The 18,623-nt window shown below is 52.8% G+C and overlaps 1 pseudogene; it reads right to left on the bottom strand.

Annotated features, from left to right (window-relative positions):
• Positions 1-6,691: 6,691 nt before the first annotated feature.
• LOC104679805 lies at positions 6,692-18,122 on the bottom strand (annotated as a pseudogene).
• Positions 18,123-18,623: the final 501 nt, after the last annotated feature.

Here is an 18,623-nt window from a genome sequence, read left to right as displayed (position 1 = left end):
AAGGCAACTGCTGCCAGGAGAGTTCTGAGTTCAGATCTCAGCTCGGCAGTTTCCTAGCCCAAAACGGCGGGGAAGACATTTCAGCTTCCTCCACTTTCGTGGCTGCATCTTTGCGCCTCACTGCAGAAATGTTTGAGGTCTAATAGACAGCCTAATTAATGCACCTAATGCAACACCTGGTGTGTGGTAAACCTGCTAAAAAGGAAAATTGGGGTGTTGGGTGTCAGTTAAGAGAGTGGACTCTGGGGTCAGGCTTGGGTTTGAGTTCAAGCTCTGCCACAAGAAGCGGCTTCACCTTCTTTCTGTTTCTCCATCTACAAAATGAGTCTAAGGTGGTGAGAAATAGGTGAGTTGTGACTTAGCAGGTGCAGAGAACACAGCTTCTTCAGGTTTCTAATTCTTGTAATTACTATTATGATGTCATGGAGCTTAAGGAAGGGAAATTCCTGCAGGCCGGAAGCTTTGGAAAGATTCTGAGAGAAGGAGGGACTTCAGGTGGCCTTTCAAGAACAAACAAGATTCGGGGCCAATCAATGCAGGTGAACTGAGCTTTTGGGGGGTTCCCTTTCCTCCCCCCTCCCCATTAGCTAAATCGGATACCTTACTGGGAAATTCAAAGACTCACAGAGTCCAGCCCTGATTGACCTCTTTCAGCTTTCCAAGGAGGAAACTATTGCCCAAAGGGGTCAGGGGCCTTTTGAGGTTCCACATGGGTGTGAGATGAACCCGTCTCAGGTCACTTCTCAGCTCCCCAAGTACCCAGGCATGCCCTGAACTCTTACTCCCAGCCTGTCCAGAAACTGTGGCATGAAGGTCCTGCTTCCTTCATCAGATGTGAACGTCCCATAGATGGACACTGTATCCTCATCACTAAGTGCAGCACCCAACTACGAGGCAGCTGTGCTGCGTGGGTGTGCACACAGAGAAAAGGACAATCCCGAAGTGTTTACGGCCTGGAGAATGCATCTTCTTAAACTGAAAGCGTTGATCCTCACCAGCCTTCCCCAGACTCCTCTTTTTCATCTAACTTTTCAGCAGCCAGTACAGGAGCTAATGGGCTTTTACCACTTTTAAACCCAACATACTAATTATAGTTCAAAGAACCACGTGCAGATTCAAGCATTTTTCCCTTACCACACTTCCTGATCTTTATGAAGAACTAATTAAAAACTTTTTTTTCTGTTGTTGCTTGTCTGACAGTTTTGCCAATTTGCAGGCTGACATGCGGAGCTCATTAGAAGAGAAGGCCATCAGCAGATCCCCACTGTCGGGGGCTGGGGCTCACCAGTGCAGGGGGGCGCACCTCTGAGAAATGTGACTGAGCAGAGATAAATCAGCCCCTCCAAGAAGACTCAGTCAACCTTTATGCATGCCTGCTCTTTGCCTGGCAAGGTGCTAGGCTTTAGACAGATAACTAGATGGATGTGGACGCTGCCCTAACAAAGCTTAGGTTCCAGTCTCGCCCCAGCCTAGCTGGGCCCCAAACTCACCCTCAGGCGTGCAGTTTTACATTCAGGTAAATGGGGGCCCTTTGGGGCGAGGGTTCTCTCACCCCTGCTTCACTGACGCCTCACTGCAGCCTCCAACCTGGTTACCACTCCCTCACTTCACACATGAAGGACCCAAGCACAGAGAGTTCATGTGACAGTCGAAGTTTTCACGGTCACCAAGAGCAAACATAGGAATCGATTCTACGCCCAAATGCGGACCAAACTCTTTCTAGAATGCAGTGCTGAATAAAGTCACAGGGCAGGAAATGGGGTGGGGTCTTCATCACAGGAATCCCAGCTGTGGGTCCTTCCACTCCAAGACTCTGTCCTCTCTCTCTATTTAGGTGAGATGATAGATGCACACATTGATAGAAATAGGTACATACAGAGAGATACATGCAGATAGATACATACAGTAGATACATGCAGAGAGCTACACGCAGATAGATACACACAGAGAGCTACATGCAGATAGATACATGCAGAGAGATAAATGCAGAAAGATACATGCAGAGAGATACATGCAGATAGATACATGCAGAGAGATACATACAGATAGATACATGCAGAGAGATAAATGCAGAAAGATACATGCAGAGAGATACATGCAGAAAGATACATGCAGAGAGATACATGCAGGTCAATACATACAGAGAAATACATGCAGTGAGATAAATGCAGAGAGATACATGCAGGTAGATACATACAATGAGATACATGCAGAGAGCTATAAGCAGATAGATAACATGCAGATAGATAACTGCAGAGAGATAGATGCAGAGAGATATATGCAGATCGATACATACAGAGATATACATGCAGAGAGCTATAAGGTAGACAAATGCAGATAGATAAATGCAGAGAGATAGATGCAGAGATACATGCAGAGAGCTATAAGTAGATACATACAGATAGATAAATGCAGAGATATATGCAGAGAGATAAATCCAGAGAGATACATAGATACATGCTGATAGATACATACAGAGAGATGCAGGCAAATAGATACATGCAGATAGAGAGATGGATATAGATAGATAATATAAGTAGATGATAGAAGTATAAACAGACAGACAGATGGATATAGATATATCCCATTACTCTAAGAGACTGATTCCAAATACAATACAAGAAGAGAAGACTGAAGAAAGTAATCCAACCCCATAGTGAGCATTTCTGCTCACATATTTGGCCCCAGCCTCATCCTCGGGGACTAGACTTCAGGGCTGCTGGTGAGAATTCACAGCTCCTAAACATGCCCCTTCCACTGAGCCTGAAGCCTGCCATTCTGACTTTCCTCACATCCTCTTTTGTGCCTTTTCCCTGGAAGTACAACCTCCCGTTTTCAATCACCCACATCCCATGGGTTTCCTCTGGTTCTGTATCCTGAGACCCACAGTCAGGGAGGAAGGTCTTAGAGACTCCAGGGGGCTGTGGAGACAACAGCAACCTTCAGTTGCATAAGCCCAGCCATGCCCGGTTCCTTTGCAGAGCTCCTGGAAATGCAGGTTCAGTGCAGTCCTGGCCTCTGAGTGCCTTCAAGGAGGAAGCATGTTCCCAGAGAGACCATGATCCTGGATTGTGTTGAGTGGGACTCCTGGCAGAGGGGAGCCTGACATGGCTCGTGGCGGGCCTCCAGGACAAGAGGGCAGCAACCCTGAGTAAGTGAGGGGAGTGAAGGCTCTCTGGGCAGAGGAGCCAACACTGGGACAAGGCCAACCGGCAGCAAAGGGCAGAGGGTGGCCAGGAGTGAGGCTTCCCCAGGCGCAGGTGCAGCTGGGAGAGATGAGTCTGGGTGGGGAAGGACCTTGGGTCAAGGCCTGCAACAGGGCATTGTCCTGGAAGTGGTGTGAAACACTGATGACATTGAAATGAGGCTGCAGCTGAAGCTGATGTGTGACTTAAAGACTGCTCTGGCTTTTATGTGGGGTGGTGAGGCTGGCAGGGCGCTGTCACTATCACCTAGGCAGGGCTCTGTGATGGTCTCACCATGGTGGAAGCAGGGAGCTAGAGCCCAGGGAATGAATTCCATCAGTGGTTAGAGGCCCACAGAACAGAATTTAGTGAGGGGTCGGCATGGGGATGACAGAGGAGAAAGAGGCTCAGGTTTCTGGTTTGGGCAGCTGTGTGGAGGGAGGGCCGAGACTGGGAATTCAAGACAGAGTGGGGATCATGAGTGTTGAGAGGAAGAGAAAATGGCCTGAAGCTCAGATGTGCAGTGCTGGCACACAGGTGAGGGGTGCAGGGATGCTTTCAGTCCATGCCACTTGGCCTCCCCTCCCTTCCAATCCTCCGGACTGAAGCTAACGTTGCCACTTTGGGCACTGCCTCCTGGTGCAGGGAAGAGGGTTCTCAGGAGACCCATCCACACCCTTTTGTTTAGGAAAACAGCTGGGCTTTTTGTGATTGGAATTGGAGTCCATACTGAGTCCCCAGGTGCAATTCCCAGGTGGGGTCTGTGCAGGCCCACCTGGGAAGAGGTTGGCTTGAATGATATTTGCTGTTATTAGGCCCAGGGACCCAAGAATGCCTGAATTCTGCCATGCTGTCTCCTCAACTCATGGCCCCAGCAAGATTCTGAAGGAAGGCATCTCTGTAAAACAGGAAATCACTGACAGTCAGCTGTTCTTGATCCACAAAAATGGCAACTTCAGAGAGTTCAATCAACACAACGAATCAAAATGCTACCTTAAAATTGTCTGAGACCACTGCAGTTCTCTCCGCTGCAGGCAGGCAGAGACCATCACACAGGGCCCAGTGCTGAAGCAGAACAGCTCCTCTGCTGTGCCTCTGGGTCTTATACCTCTCTATCCAGCTGCATGGCACCACTGGCCTTCAGAGAGCTGGTCAGGTGAAGGCCCAGGTAACACAGGCCTGACCCAGCTCTGGGAAGGGGGCCTTGAGCAATATTTTTGTGGGAAGGAGAAACAGGAAGCTATAAGATGATGATGGGGGTGAAGAGACCTTTTCCCCTTAGAGTCACCCTGTTATTGATGTCAAGATGCTGAACAGGTCGGGAGCAGTGGCTCACGCCTGTAATCTCAAAACTTTGAGAAGCCAAGGCAGAAGGACTGCTTGAGGCTAGGAGTTGGAGACCAGCCTGTGAAACATAGGGACACCCCATCTCTACAAAACAAAAAATTAGCTGGGCATGGTGGCTCACACCTGTGGTCCCAGCTACTCGGGATGCTGAGGTGGGAGGATCACTTGGGCCTGGCAGGTGGAGGCTGCCATGAGCCATGATTGGACTGCTGCACTCCAGCCTGGGGAACAGAGTGAGACCCTCTCTCTCACTCACTAAAAAAAAGTGCTGATCAAATCCTCATCTGGAAAGGGGTTCCCAGGGGCTGATGATCAGAACTGAGCACCAGAGCATACACCTGTGCACACACACACACACACACAGAGGAGAGGAAGCCATTGGGTGAGACCTGGGTGACAGCCACTTCTGGTTCAGGAGCCCCAGAGCAGGTGAGCACCTCCTGTCTGAGTTAGTTTGGGTCCATCAAGAAGCAGTGCAAGGTGGGGCTGGATGTGTAGGTCGTGGGTTACGGGCACATCGGTGGAGGATTAAGGGGAGGAGCTAAAGGAGGTGAAGGCAGGGAGTGCCTCCCACTCTTTGGCAGACACTTTTGAAGACAAAGGGGGATGAGGGCAGGCTGATGCCGCGGTGCACAGGAGGTGGGGGCCCAGAAGGCGGTTGTGAGTCCATTGGCCAATTATGCTGAGCACTCTTGCACTCCATGAAAACTGATTATTTTGTGGTGACTGTGAGACCCTGAATAAACCTACTTCCCTGAGGCTCACAATCCACACAAACCCTGAGCCTTCCCAGGGTTCCTCCAGCCAGGCAGAGTGACCCCGTCTTGTTGTTCCTTGCTGACCTCGGGAGAAGCACGGCAGTGGGGGTGGAGGAAGGTATGGGAGAAACATGTCCTGTAGGTGGCATCTGAGGTCATGCAAGGTGATAAGGGCATGTAGGCGGAGCTGGGTTCAAATATTGTCACGTGCAGTGCACAACCAGGCTCTGAACTTCCCTGAGCCACACCGGAACAACGACCATCCCAGGACCCACCTGAGCCACACCGGAACAATGACCATCCTGGGACCCACCTGTCAGGTTTCCGTGTAGGTATCTGAGATAACTGAGGAGAACCGACTAGCAACATGCCTGGCATGCTTTGGGCTCTGTGTAGAGACCCAGCCTCCTCTCTCTCCCATCCCCCTTTCCTCCAGATTCCATCCTCTTCAGTACAGATGGGATCCAATACAGAATGTGATGTTTATGATTTAATGGATGACAAAATACCAATTAAATATCTAGGCTGCTGTAGTCAAATGCCAAACCATAAATCGCGTGTTCGAGCACCTCCTCCGGGTTCACGAGTGTCATCTCGGCTGGAAGCAAAGTCACTTTCAGCACCGCAGACAGCACCCTGGGCACGGAGGGAGTCTGTAGCTCCTGGGCCTGAATGAAGCCATCAGCGCAGGGTATTTACCTGTTTCTTGGGGCCACTGGACAATATATTTTCTTGCGGGGGTATAAAAGTTTGTTATACATAAAGAATATCACCACTAACAAATGCTGGCAGGCTAGGACAGCATGGTACGGGGTGGAGGATGGCTAGCTCTTCGGAAAGTGAAAGGTTTGGGCGGCATGTGCCTCATGCCAGGCTGATAGGTCAGTAGATGGGAGAGCACATGCCGAACACCAAAGGGCATCAGGGCAGCAGGGTTCCCTGTCTCATCTGGGGCTTTGAAGGGAGCACACCCAGAAGTGAGCAACTGAAGCAAAGCAGCTTCCTGAGGTGCCCCTTCCAGGCTTGTCTCTGAAGTCACAAATGCCATTTTAAGCAATATGTTTAATTGGATGATTTCCACAAGTTATCCACGAAGTCTCTAACCATCATAATTCAGTGAAGAAAAGAACATTAAGTTACAGGCTGGGGGAAGAGGAGGCAACACCCTCCAATTCCGGAGGTTCTAGGGGTAGGGAAAGGGGAAGGTCTTTTGTTTAAACCAAGCCCCTCATTTCAATGCACAAAAGAATTACTCTGTTCGATATTAAATTGTATTGAAAACAAAATGGACTAAAAAGCAAATACTACTCTATGTTGGGGTGGAAGTGGGAGGAAAGAATGAGTCTTGGAAGCAGGAGGGGAGAGAGCAGGGGGAAGGTTCTGTGCTGTGACCCTGGGTGGTCATTCACGCGGCTTCATTTTTACTTTTGGTGGTCTCAGGAAGGTCGGATTTTTCTTCTCCTTCTTCCCCTTTGTATTGGCTTGGAAGTTTCGCCAGCTGTCCACACGACCATCTCGACTTTCTTCAAAGTTTTTCTGCCGCTCTCTTTCTCATTTGGCTTTTTCTTGAGCTTCAATATCTTCTTCCCTTTGTCGTTTCCTTTCATGCATCTCTTTGGCTTCTCTCTCTTTCCTTTTAATTTCCTGTTTGGCAAAGAGTTTCATTGTCTGTATATATACAGCTTGTTTGAACAGCTCAGGATCACCCTCTGCTAAACTCGTAGGTTTTCCTTCCTTGTTTAATTGTTTTTTTTTTTTTTTTTTCACTCTTTCACACTGTTTTCCAAGAATTCCTTTCCTGCCTGAATTACATCCAGGACCGTCTTCTTTTGCTCCTGGTCCAGTAGCAACTTGCAAGCTTTGTCCGCAGCTTCAAAAGCCTTTTGTGCTGTCAACGTCATCTCAATTTTTGTCAGGATGCACCAATATGGATAACTGCCGAAACCTCTTTTTTATTTTCTCATCTGTAACTTCAGGATCTATCTGAAGAATCTCAGACGGGTTCAGATTGAAGTAAGAGGAACCACGACTGTTGATCTTCCAATCCGATTTTTGGATGTTAGAACCAAGTCTCCCTTCTCTATTTGTTTCACCTCACTGTCGAAGGTCATAAATGCTTCCTCTGTGGTGCCGTGGGGTCCTGCTCTCTCCTGAAACTGCCATTTCCAGCCAATATCTTGCCTCTGTCCCCTGCATCATCAAATTTCCCCACCTTATGGTTTTATAAAATTCTGCTGTAAATATCTTGCATACACACGAAATGTATATGTCTTCTTGCATATATATATATGCATAAGTGTGTGTATATGAAATACGTATAAATACCTTCTGTGTATGTGGGTGCGTGGGTGTGGGTGTGGGTGTGTGTTCACACATAAACTGACCCTGAATTCCTCAAAAAAACTGTCCTTCCCTCTCCTCCCCTTTACAGAAGACCCCTCCAGCACATCATCTGTCCATGTGGCTTCCTTCTCCTTCTGTCAACGCCTCCATTGCTCCGGTCAGAGTGTTCCCACATCTGACCTCAGCAGCACTTGTCAGCAGCCATTTCTCAACTCTTATTTAACTCAACCTGTTATCCGTATTTGGCCAGAGGCCCCTTGCCGTGTCTCTGAAGCATTCCTCCCAGACACCCCAGCTCCCGGTTCTCCTCCATCCCCCAGGTCCTCCTTCTCTGTGTCCTTTGCTGCGGTTCCTCAGCGTTCCGACTTCCAGAACCTGGAGTTCTCCCGGGATGTGGTGTCAGGCCAGGCCTTTTCTCTCAATTCTCTTCCCAAGTAAAATAATTGTCTCAGCCTGAATTCTTTTCTAAACTCCAGATTTATATATCCAATGTCTAACCAAAACAGCACTTAGATGTCTAAGGCCCCCCCAGGTGCAATGTGGCCAAAACCAAACATTCCTCCCCTCCCCGAATTAGCCTGCTCTTCCCCATCTTGCAAAGGACAATTCTTTTCCACATGTTCTCACGTTAAAAACCTTGGAGATATTCTTAACTCCTCTCTTCATATCACACCAATTATATCCAATTCAAAGGAAAAACCCATAGCCTCTATTTTCAAAACATATTTAAGTGTCCAGACACTTCCCATTACCTCCATACTAACACGTTTCTCTCCAAACGCACCCGCATTTCACTGGCATTACTGTGCTCTCTCCTGTGTTCGCTCGCTTCCTTTCTCTGTCTCCGTCTCTCGCCCTCCTTGTCTGTATGTCTTCCCTTTGCTCTCTGTCTCTCTGACTTTCCCCCCTCTCCAGACCATTTTCAACGCAGCATCCAGGATGGTCTCATGAAAGCACAGTTGTGTCACGCTCACGCCTTCCAAGGGCCCCTCCCCACCTAGAACACAGCCCAAGTCTTCATGACGGCCTAGAAAGGCCTGCGTGATATTAAACACCACCCCTGCAGTCTCTTCAGCATGCTGCCCCCCGCCCCTGCGACCCACCCCTCCCAGCCACAGCCCACGGGGGCCTCCTCCCTGTGGCCCTCACACCTCCTCCTGGCCTTTTGGCTCGTAGTTATCAGACAGAGAACAGCACTTCTACAATCATTCTCTTTGTCTTACGGCACTTGTCACCACTTGACATGTTCTCTGTTTATTGTCTGCTCTTCCCGCTGAACACAGGCTCAGAGAGAGCAGACTCTGTCTTGTTGACTATTCCATGCTTAGCTCTAAAAGCAGTGCTTGGTCCATAACACTTGTTGAGAGAAAGAAGGAAAGGAAGGAGAGAGAGCACAGCAGAGGGACAGAGGAAGAACGGATGAGGAAACAGGCATCCTCACATTTGGTAGCGAAGCCTGGGGTGCTGGGGACTCTCCTAACTCACCTCACACCCCTCAGCACTTGCCCACAGTCTGCAGGGCGGACCCTCGGGAAATGGTCACTCCATGACCAAGTCGTGAAAGGAAGAAGTGAATGAGTGAATAAATGAATGATCCAAGCAGCGCAGGACTGGGAGGGGGTCTAACTTAGGTCTCTCCGGGGACCGAGCACTCCCTGGGCTTCATGGAACCCAGCCCTGGCTGCATGAACGTGCCATGGATTTTATGCTTCCTGGACCCTGAGACACAGACCCCGCGGTGGCTCCTCCTGTCTGGGAGTGGCATCTGGGCAGATCTGAGTCCACGGGCACAACTGGCAAGGCTGAGACAGGAAAGAGGGAGCTGGCCTGAATTCTGACCTCCCCAGACAGTGCTCCATTCGGCTGGGCAGGTCTTCCCCTGGGGTGGAAAGAGCCTCTCTCTGGAACAGAGGTGGCCTCTGGGATTTCACCATTGCTTTCCAGAGTGGAATCACAGCACGGGGCAGGGGCCATTATACCCCTCGGTAGAATGCCTGGGAGCGCCCAGGCTGTGAGAAACCACAGCAGGGGACTTTGTTTCTGAGCCCCGAGTGCCCGTTTATGGCCAATGGGGTGTCATTTGTTGACGTTATTACACAAGAAGCCACTGTCTTCAGAAAGGAGATCACCCCAGGATTCCTGCTGGTCAAGAGAGCTCTAATGTAATTATCGACTGCACAGTAACTTGACGGGTGTATTAGTTTTATCAACATGTATGTCCATATATACGTATGTATATGGGCACGCACATATCCTTTCTAAGTGGTTGTAAATAATGAATAAACTGATAACCTGACACATCATCATTCAGACCTCGAAATGCAATCGATGCTTATCAGGGAGCGTAGTTGCGTCTGCAATGAGCGTATGTGAAGCAGGATACCCGTGGTGGCCGCACCCACTTCCCCCTCAGTGTCCACCCCAAGCTCTTCAAAGCCCCACCACGGTGATGCACTTCGGCACCATTAGTTGTGCGCGAGATATTTGTGAGTTTGGTTGTCTGTTAACAATTTGGCCCTGCAGCAATTAATATTTATATTTGCAGTCCCAGTGCTGATCATGGGCGGCTAACAGGCTTGGTTAATTGGTTTTCCACCCCCACCCTCCTACTGTATCTTTCCTGACCAGTGGAGGCATCTCTTCCAAGGAATCTCATAATGGCCTTTTCATGTGTTTGTGATTTTAATTACCTTTTTATTGCTATGCAAATCTCCCTTCATTTAATCTGCCAACCAGAAGAGAGAGTAACATAACCAGCAAACGTGGAGACAGAGGAGTGGGAAAGGATTGACGCTGCAGCGCAGGCCCTGGGCCAGCACGCTCAGGTGTGCAGGAAGGCAGCCTGGTGCAAGCTGAAGTAAGGGGTATCCTCCTGTGGACACGTTCTTCTGAGTGTGGCCATTTGGAAGATGGGGCTCCCTTGGGTTGGGAGGAAGGTAGAGCAGGGAGCAGGGACTTTTGGATGCCGCTGTGCCAGGGGCACTGAAATAGAATTTCACGCACAGTGGTTTATTTAGTTCTCTGGAGGTGGCCTCTAGGAGGGGAAACTGAGGTCCAGAGAAAAGAAGCCGATAGTTGTGGCCAGAATGTGGCCAGGTGAGGCTCGGTGCCCACAAGTGTGTGTTTCAGAACCACAACCACAGAAGAACCTGTTCACACCGCGCTGCCTTGACTCCCCTTCCCTGGGACAGGGGCGGCAGCTCTCATCGCTGCAGGGAATTCTGGGAGAAAGGACCTGGTTTCCTGGTAGACTGAGAGCTAGCCAGGCCTCTGACCAGTGTTGCTCTGGATGGGAAAGAGGAGGGAAGAAGGCTTTTCTCCCACATGCCCCTGCCACCAGCCAGGGTGTCCTGGGCAGTGGGAGAGCCACAAGTCTCCAGCAGGCAGGGCCCGTCACCCCGGCTCGTGCTGCGTCAGGCCCCTGCTTGACTCAGGAGCGGCTTATTGATGGAATCCAATGGGATTGTCAGGTTTTGTGCTGGGATGTGACATTCCATTCCTCATTTGTTACATCATGGATCTGTCTTAGTTCATTTTGTGCTGCTATCACAGAATACCACAGACTGAGTACTTCATAAAGAATAGAGGTTGATTTCTTACAGTTCTGGTGGCTGGGATGTCCAAGGTCAGGGGGCTGCATCTGGTGGGGGCCTTCTTGTTGCATCATCCCCGTGACAGAAGGCATCACTCACTTAGGGAGAGTAAGCAAGAGATTGTACTTACCTCACACACGCCTGTACTCAGGTGCCTGCGCTCACAGATGCCTGTTCTCACACGTGCCTGAGCTCACAGGTGTCTATGCTCACAGGTGCTTAAGCTCACAGGTGCCATGCTCACGGATGCCTGAGCTCACAGGTGCCTGTGCTCACGGTGCCTGCTCTTACACGTGCCTGAGCTCACAGGTGCCTATGCTCATGGGTGCCTGAGCTCACAGCTGCCTGCTCTCACACATGCCTGAGCTCACAGGTGTCTACGCTCACAGGTGCCTGTGCTCACATGTGCGCACCACCTCCCCACACCCTCTGGGTGGCTTCTCGGCTTTTAATCTCAGAGGGTGATGCCTGCCAGCACCCGTCTGGCTCTGCTCTGTGGGCCTGGCCAGTCTGAAAACAGGTGAGGCCCAGGCCCAGCCGGCAGCCCAGCCTCTCTGCTTTCACACGAAGGAAAACCATATTAACAAAGACACACATGCTCACTCTTCCATCCCATAAATCAATTAATACCTACGACTGAGTGAACTACGAGGAAACATTCAATAACTCTGCCTAAATGTTCCATCCGGGCCCCTCTACGGCTTATTACATTACACAAGGTGCGGTGATTACCGGGAAAAACGCTTCCTGTGCCACCTCATTTCCTCTCCTTGGCCTTCAGCTTTGCTCAAGGTAAAAAAGAAGCTCATGTGGTCCCGTGACCAAGCGTAGCATAGCATGCATACATGTGCAAGCCCACACGTGTGTTTGTGTGTTCGTGTGTGCCTGCAGGTGGCGTCATCTGGGCTGGGGGTCCTGTTTTCATGCTCATGGGTGGCCTTCTAAAGCTTGGGGAGCAAAGGCCCATGAGGCCTCCACCCCACAGAAACATGGTGGGTGTTTAAGGAAGCCCTCTGTTTCCCAGGGGTGGGCAGCCAGGGGCGACCATCCACAGGAGAGGAAGCCGGGTCTCAGAGCTCCCACCACGGCGGGTGGGCTGCCCCTGTCCCACCTGGTGAGTCCCTGGTGCCTCTATTGCAGACACAGGAGGTTGGGATTTGGGGCAGACACCTGAGCGCTCTCGCACGTCCCCAGGCATGCGTTTACTTCCCTGTGAAAAGGCTTCATGTTGGTGTCTCTATCCCAGAGCTGCCAAGGGTGACATGAGAGTGGTGGAGGCGCCGCCTGCTGCAGGGCCCAGCGTCGAGGGCTGCTGTCCCCATCATTGTTGGACACGAGAGCGGTGGAGGCGCCGCCTGCTGCAGGACCCAGCGTCGAGGGCTGCTGTCCCCATCGTTGTTGTGGATGATGCTGTTACCGTTGCTGTCATCATCTTCACGGTTCGAGAATCCAGAAGGGCTGCTCCCGCGCACACCCGCCTTCTCTGCAACGCTGCTGCTGAGAACTATAGGCACAATTTCCTACCGTGCCCTGGCCCATCCCAGGGACAGTGCGAGCTGCCATCCACACTCATGCCAGCAGATCCTACCACAAGTCCTAGGCTCCTAGGTCCAGTGTCCCAGTGCCTGAGACAGGAGGTTTTCAAAAGAGAACATGAAATAAAGAGCGGAGAACAATTGGTGCTCCCATTGCCAGGTGGAAACGGAGGCTTGGGACACCCAGATAACTAGAGGATTGCCAGTCCACCGAGTGCTCAAGCTGCGATTTGGCCTGGGGCTGCCCCAAAGGGCTTGTATAATCCCACCCATTCACTGGAGCCTCTCCTTCCTCTCCAGGGAGAACCCTTGGGGGGCTTAGAGCCTCTCCCACACGCTGGGGTACTGGGAGACAGCTGCCTTGCTTACAGGGGAGGCTGGTCCTTTCAAAGACTCCCCTGGGACCAGTGGCCAGGAGCCACTCCTCATTAGACCCACTGCAAGCAGGTGCCGGCTGGGGCTGGGCATGAGAACCTCCGGAGTGCCTCAAAGCACCGTATAGCATTAGAATCTGCAGAGTGGGGGGAGCTAGGCAGGTGAAGGGTGGGGTCTCCGAGAACCCATCCAGGTAAGTATTATGGGGTTGCAGGCACACAGAGACTCAAGGGGCGACTCAGAAAGGGGCTTCCAGAGGGGTTGTCTCTTTGGGGAGGAGGAAGACAGGGTCACCAGGAGCAGATGCAGGCCCCCTGTGCATGGGGCAGTCCCTCTCTGGGATGTTAGGGGAAGGTTTCTCTCACCCAGAAGGCTCTATTCCAGTGCCCCATAGGGCTCCTTGCCTCTGAAGCTGCCCAACCATGCCTGAGAAGGGGTTTGTGTCGGGGGTTTTGGGCGAGGCAGCCCCCATCCTGCCCGAACTATGGTGCTTCCATTTCCTCTCAACAGATCAGAGTAGCTTTTGGCTGTAAGTCCCTTCTCCAAAATAAGGAACAAGGAAAGCCAATAGCAAGGATTAGAAGATTCTGGACTAAGAGACAAGAGACTCAGCTCTGTCACTAGCTTGCAGTGAGGCCAGGTGACAAGACTCCTCCCTTCAGCACCACCAGCCCAGGAGCCGGGGATGCTGATAGGAAGGACGGCACTGTCTGCTGGGAGTTGGTGCCTCCTGGGAGAGAACAGCCCACAGTGGATGGCAGCTGGAGGAAGGTGCCCTCTGGCAGTGTCTTCTAAAAGGGAGAGCAGTGACTCCCACGCTGCCACCCTCCCAGGCCTAGAAGGACCACGGGAGGCCACTGGTGAGAAGAGGGGCTTGGAGAAGAATAAAGGGGCATCCAATGCCAGGCTACTATTGCTAACGCAGATGACAGTAAGCACAATCACACCTTTCAGGCGGGGTGGGGTGGGGAGGTGGGGATGGGAATTCCAGGGACCTTCCCGGTTTGAAGAGGTAATGGAGTCTCCCGGGTAGCTGAGTGCACTTCCTGCAGATTCTCAGGTCCCTGAGCCCCTTCTTTAACGTCCGTCTGCGGTTGTCCATTGTCAGACAGCCCGAAGGCAGGAAGCCCCCTCCTCACACCCCTGAAGTCAGCTCCCAGGGGTGACACCAGGGTCGCTAGTTCTCTTTTCTGGGTATTTCTTGGACATAATTCTGGGGCCCTGAGTCCTGGTGGCCCCAAGGCATCACACCCTCAAGGATGGAGCCAAGGCACCCCTAAGCTGGGCTGTGGGAGCTGATGTGAGGCACAGTAAGGAACTGGGTCCTTGAGTGTGAGCATGAGAGGACACAGTGACCGTGGGAGAAGGAGCTGGAGAGAACCCAGGAGGGCAGAGCCATATGAGGGTGTCCTGGATAGAACAGTGTCCCCAAAGATTCATGTCCACCACCAACTTTAGAATGAAATCTTATTTGGAAATGGGGTTTTTACATATGTAATTAGGTAAGATGAATCCATACCAGACCAAGGTGGGTCCTAAATCCACCTTGTGTCCTTATAAGAAGAGAAAACAGAGACCCAGGGAGACGCCGTGTGACAGCAGAGGCTGAGGTTGAGTGACACCTCCACAACCCAGGAAAGCCAAGGCTAGCTGGAGCTGGGGGGAGGACCGGGACAGATCCTCCCCGGAGCCTGCAGAAGGAGGCAGTCTTGCCGATGCCCCACTGCACTTCCGGCCTCCAGAGCCGAGGGACAGCTCTCTGCCCCAACAGCCCTGAGAGGCCGATACGGGAAGATCGAGGGTGGCTGGGGGTTGGGCTCCCCCTTGCCTCCTATCAGGTGAAGGTTTTGGGACCTTTGAGGTGAGGGAGTGATTTGAGGTTGAGAGGAAGCTTCCTGGCCACTGAAATCTGACCTCACCAAGGTTGGCAGGATGCACTCGCTCCTGAGGTGTTTGGGGTGTCTGCACAGTGGGATCCCATAGAATCAAGCTGGATGGGGAAGAATGAGTCGGGGGGGGTCCATGCTGGGTGCTCTCCAGGCAGGTGGAGTGAGGAGGTGAGCACCTGGCGCAGGTGCTGGACAGACGCCAGTAGAGCAAGCGGAAGGTGGCGTCTGAGGGAGCAGGGCTGCAGGTCTGGGTATTAGGCAGAGCAAACCCTGATGGGAGACCCCGGGGCAGGGAGGGCAGAATGTCCCTCAGGTGGTGCCACCTTCCGGGGCAGTAGGAGGCCTGTGGCTCTGGGCCAGGGAGGGCAGCGGAGTCCCCCACACTCGGAGCCTGCCTTGGGGAGAGGCCAGGCTCACTGAGGACCTGGGCCCAGGCTCTAAGTGCTCTTGGCTGAGAGGAGGAATATGAAGCGTAGTGTGGCCAGGACAGGGGTGTCAAGAGGGGTGGGGCTCCCAGAGGCACCGGGACCCCAGAGGAAGGCAGCATGGCACAGCACCCAGCCAGGGAGCCGCAGACCCAGCCACCCCAGGCTCTAGGGACTTCTGCCAATGGACACGGGCCTGCTGTTTAACCCCTAGAGCTGCAGACCCGGCCACCCAAGTCTCTGGGAACTTCTGCCGATGACATGGGCCTGCTGTTTAACTCCCAAGCCCAGCTTCCTCGTTTGCACAGTGAGAATTGTCGTAACCCCCTCACTGTGCTATCCCAAGCGTAAGTGGGACAGCCTTCATGGCCTGCCTTGCAAGGCACTGGCCCCCAGCAGGGACTGGAAATGGAATCATGGCAGCCATCTGCTGCCTGTCTGCAGGAATGGTGACAAGAGCTCAACAGGAATAAGCTCCCGATGCAGACGGGAGTCAGAGAAGGGTGATTGGCCAAGTGGACAGAAGCCCCTGTGTGGGGACGACACGTGTGCTGGTCAAAGGTGACAGTCAAGGTCAGCTGAAGGTCATGGACAGCATGGAGCTGGTGATCAGATGGACCCAACAGCTCTACTGATAGCCTCACCCAGGCCTGCTCAAGAACGGCACAGCAGGGAGGGTGGCCTTGGTTCCCCACCCGTCACTCGGGGCCTCCCCAGGGCCAGGGCTGGAGTCCAGAAGGCTCCAGGGCAGGCTGCTTCTGGAAGCACCTCCCTTCTCTGGGTCCTCTCCTCCCTCCATCTCTCTGCCTTCAGCATGGTCCCCCCTGGGCTGCCAGCTGGAGCTGGTAATTAGCAGCTGTCTTCCTTGGGCAGGCAGTAACCTCAGTCCCTTCTCAGGAAGCTGCTGTGTCTCTTTTTCATTAACCACCCATTTCCTAAGTCAAAATACCAGCCAACAGCAAGACAGGAAGGCTGACAGGCAGCCTGAGGCCCGGGGCACTTAGAGCTGGAAGGCACTGTGAGAGGCCATCTGATCTACCCACCTTCGTAAGCTCAGGTTCATGTCTACAGAAGTGAGTCCCGGATGGAAAAGGACATGAGCGGGCATTCAGGGCAGTCTCTGGCCAGTTCTTGAGTTCTCTGGACCCCACTGCGTCTGGATTGAACATTCCCAGGGTTTGGGGAGCTCACTTCCTTGCGAAGCAGCCATTTCACCGTGAAACACTGTGACTCCCAGAGGCTGCTTCTTCACACTGAGCAAGTCCGTCTCCTGGGAACCTCACCCTGAAGTCCCGTTTCTGGCATATTTGCTCCATGTTCCCATCAAGGCCTTTCAGAAATGTGAATACTGCTTTGGGAATGAATATTCTGGAGTGTCCTCCCCGCCGGTGATGAACGTATCTGTTCACATCTGAACAGCTCAGAAACCAGGATACAGCTCACAATCAATGCTGCCTTACCATGTAACCATCGGGTTTGTTTCTTTTTAGGAATACCTAAAATATTAGTGCATCTGCAGCATCTCAGAGTCAATGAACACAGCCTGTGTGTTTGGTTGATCTCTGCTCTGCCCCTCACAGCTGCACACAACCCAGTGGGGAAAGGCATGCTCCCTGCAATCATAAAGGCGGAAGACACACCCAGGGTCACACAGCTCGGAAGCCACAGACACAGGATTTCAGCTCCTTCCAGCCTATCTGGCTGCAAAGCCTGTGCTTCCTATGCAGCCGAGAGCCAGCACTGTCTGGCTAGGCTGTCCCTGGTTGACATAAGCGCACCCCTCCACCCTCTGCCCCATGCAGCAGCCATGCATTCTGTGCACCAGCTGCTCCCTCAGGGCTCAGCCCTTGTGTGCCCTGGAGTGGGGGCCACTCTGGCAGCAGGCCCTGCCCTCAGCAGAAGCGAGGAAAGGCCAGGCCTGGGGCAAGGAGACCTGCATTTAGGTTCACAGTGCTCTGGGCAGCCCCAATTTTTCCCTGCCAGCCACTTCTGAGTGTATTCCATAGCAGACACCCATTCCCCCTGGGCTGAGCCGTCTCCGGCTGCAGCCCTGCTTGGTCATCACGATGCCCTTGCCTAGACTTGCAGAGCTGAAGGCAGTGGCCCAGCACCCTGGTGACTCCCTCGAAGCCCTTGTGGGATCATGTTTCCCCTTTCATCTCACAGCACCCTTCTGAGGAGGCCTTTGGGGCGGGATGCCCTTCTTATTTGACCCAAGAGGGAGCTACGCACAGAGAGGCTGAGGACGCAAGGAGGCCCAGGCAGAGACCCCAGGAGCACCCCAGTAACTGCTCCCTAACACTGCCCTTAGCCCTGGGCCCTCAGCCCTCTCAGCCATCTGCATGTCTGCCAAGGCAGGTGGGCATCAAGGCTCCTTCCCCTTCCTCCAGGGCTGTGGCAAGGACCCCACGGCAGGGCATCTGTAGCACATGGGAGGATGGCGTCACTAGCCTCTCCTTGCTGATGAGGACAGGAAACGTGGAGAGCCTTGTGACTCACCCAAGGTCACAGCTCAAGGCTGAGTCAAAACACTTCTTCAGCCTGCAGATGCTGCATGAGTGGGCGATGCTGCCCACCTGAGGGTGCTGTGTCCCGCCACGCCCCTGGCCACATTCTTTACCTGGCACCAGGCTCCTCCTGGAGGCACAGCTTGGGGTGAGCTCAGATGCCATGGCATGTGCACCGCACCCAACATGCACCTCGTGTGATGAAGCAGAATCCCATGGCCCTGACTTTCCTATGCTAGGAGAGCCACTGGAACATTCCCAGCCAGTGCCTGCTCTTGCTCCAGGGACGGAGGGAAGGATGCAGGTCTTGGCTCTCCACCACCTGTGTGCCTGGGATGGGAGCTAAGTGGCACACAACTTACCCCCCAAGGCGGTGGTTATGATTTCAGCTGTGCTGTGAGTGCAGCAGCAGGAGCCACACAGAGCCAGCCTCCACCCAGGATGTCAGTCCCACGGCACCTCACAGCCCCTGAGACCCTGCCTGGGAGTAGGGCCCACAGAGCCCTCGGAGAAGGCTTCAAGGGCACCTGACCTGGCTTCCACACACTGCAATGTGTGCCCTCCTAGTCCACACCTCTCAATGGCAATGATAGAGGCCACTTGGTCCTGTGCTGATCCAGCTGTTCCTTTCTCTTGTGGTCGGCAGCTCTGTCCACACTTGGCTTG

The sequence above is a fragment of the Rhinopithecus roxellana genome, chromosome 9 (genome assembly GCF_007565055.1).
Source record: "Rhinopithecus roxellana isolate Shanxi Qingling chromosome 9, ASM756505v1, whole genome shotgun sequence".
NCBI classification, from domain to species: Eukaryota; Metazoa; Chordata; class Mammalia; order Primates; family Cercopithecidae; genus Rhinopithecus; species Rhinopithecus roxellana.
This window is presented reverse-complemented; position numbering and strand designations above follow the sequence as displayed.